The following is a 2,372-nucleotide window of genomic DNA, read 5'->3' on the forward strand; positions in this document are numbered from 1 at the left end:
CCAGAAGCGTAGTCTTCGAAAGGATTAGCTATCCCCCCTCTTATTCTGGCTTTCTGCAGTTCAGTCCACCGATATGGCCCTTTACACATTTACCCATGCATATGTAGTGTAGCTCCTTGCTTGCGAGTACTTTGGATGAGTACTCACGGTTGCTTTCTCCCTCTTTTCCCCCTATCCCTTCTACCTGGTTGTCGCAACCAAATGTTGGAGCCCAGGAGCCAGACGCCACCGTCGACGATGACTCCTACTACACCGGAGGTGCCTACTACTACGTGGCGCCCGCTGACGACGACCAGGAGTAGTTAGGAGGATCCCAGGCAGGAGGCCTGCGCCTCTTTCGATCTGTATCCCAGTTTGTGCTAGCCTTCTTAAGGAAAACTTGTTTAACTTATGTCTGTACTCAGATTTTGTTGCTTCCGCTGACTCGTCTATGATCGAGCTCTTGTATTCGAGCCTTCAAGGCCCCTGGCTTGTAATATGATGCTTGTATGACTTATTTTATTTGTAGAGTTGTGTTGTGATATCTTCCCGTGAGTTCCTGATCTTGATCGTACACGTTTGCGTGTATGATTAGTGTACGATTAAATCGGGGGCGTCACAGGGGGGGGTTAAAATAAAGATGACCCTCAGGAGCGCGACTCCCAAGGGAAAAGTAGGTGGTGGTGAGGCAAATGTAAAACCAAGGTTGGGGCCTTGCTGGAGGAGTTTTATTCAAAGCGAACTGTTAAGGGGTTCCCATAACACCCAACTGCATAAGGAACGCAAAATCAAGGAACATAACACCAGTATGACAGAAACTAGGGCGGCAAGAGTGGAACAAAACACCAGGCATAAGGCTGAGCCTTCCACCCTTTACCAAGTATATAGATGCATTAAAGTAAATAAGATATAATAATGATATCCCAACATATCCATGTTCCAAACATGGAACAAACTTCATCTTCACCTGCAACTAGCAACGCTATAAGAGGGGCTGAGCAAAAGCGGTAACATGGCCAAACAACAGTTTGCTAGGAAGGTGGGTTAGAGGCTTGACATGGCAATATGGGAGGCATGATATAACAAGTGGTAGGTAGCGCGACATAGCGGTAGAACAAACAACTAGCAAAGCAAAGATAGAAGTGATATCGAAGGTATGGTCATATTGCCTGAGATCCCACAAGGAAGAAGAACGAGTCCATGAAGAAGACAAACGGGCGTAGACGAACGGATCCTCACAACTTCGGAACAAAACCGAAGCTAACGAGAGAAGCAAACTAGAAAGAAGCAAGCAACATAGTAAACAACCATCACATAAACATGGCATGATGCGCAACCAAGTATGATGCATGTCCGGTTTAAATATGCATGGCATGGAAAAGTGCAACAAACAACACTACAAATTAAGTGGAGCTCAATATGCAACGAGTTGCATATTGATGGAACACCACATGACTTATTTACTTCTCTCCCATTTATGTACTCAACATATTAAATGTTGTTAAACATGGCAAGAGGTGAAGCATATGAAAACTACCTATCTAGGCAAGTTTAAATGAGGCCGGATATAACAAACAATAAATCCGGAAAATCCCCATGAGCATATATTAGATTTGGTACCGTTCTGTCCTAAAGCATATTTTAGAGTTGTTAAACATGCAAGATGAGTGCACCATGTTAAACTAGGCATTTTTATACCCCATTTACATATAAAATTTGTTAAGTTTGGAGCTACGGTTATTTAGTTATGAAATAAATCATTTTAACATGGCATTATGCAAAATAAACATAAACGGCAATTTAAACATTTTAAACACACATGAAAGTTGGATATTATGGAACTAGACAAAATTATAAGCATTTTTCAATTATAACTTATTTTAAACTGATGCACGGTTGGTGAGTTATTAAATGCATGTTGCTTGGGGGGTTTTCTGCAAAAAAAAACATTCTCTGGAAAATTAGACAAATTTGTCCAGAGGAAAAAACATGATATAGTCCGAAACTGGTCAGCCCAATAGTGCAGGGGGGCTCGGGTGCTGCTCACCATGGGCCGAGGCCCGGTCGGAATTAGAGTAGGCCTGACGCTGGCTTGCGGCCCAGGAGGCTGGCCACGCTGGCGCTTAAACTGGGTCAACGGGGACGAGCGGGCGAAGCAGAGCAGCTCGACAGGGGCGCAGCGGGCATGGCGGCACAGCGTGAAGCAGAACGGCGTCGAGCAGGCGAGGCAGAAGCAGGGCGCGACTGCGACATCGGGTACTTGGCGCACGGCAGGGACGTAGGGGCTTGAGGTGCGGCTGGCTCCTAGGATGCAGGGCACGGCGGCTTGGTTCCCCGGCGACAACACTTTTCTTGAGGGCGGCCATGGCGGATCAAGGCGTCGTCTGCGGGGT

The sequence above is a fragment of the Triticum urartu genome, chromosome 4 (genome assembly GCF_003073215.2).
Source record: "Triticum urartu cultivar G1812 chromosome 4, Tu2.1, whole genome shotgun sequence".
Classification (NCBI taxonomy): Eukaryota; Viridiplantae; Streptophyta; class Magnoliopsida; order Poales; family Poaceae; genus Triticum; species Triticum urartu.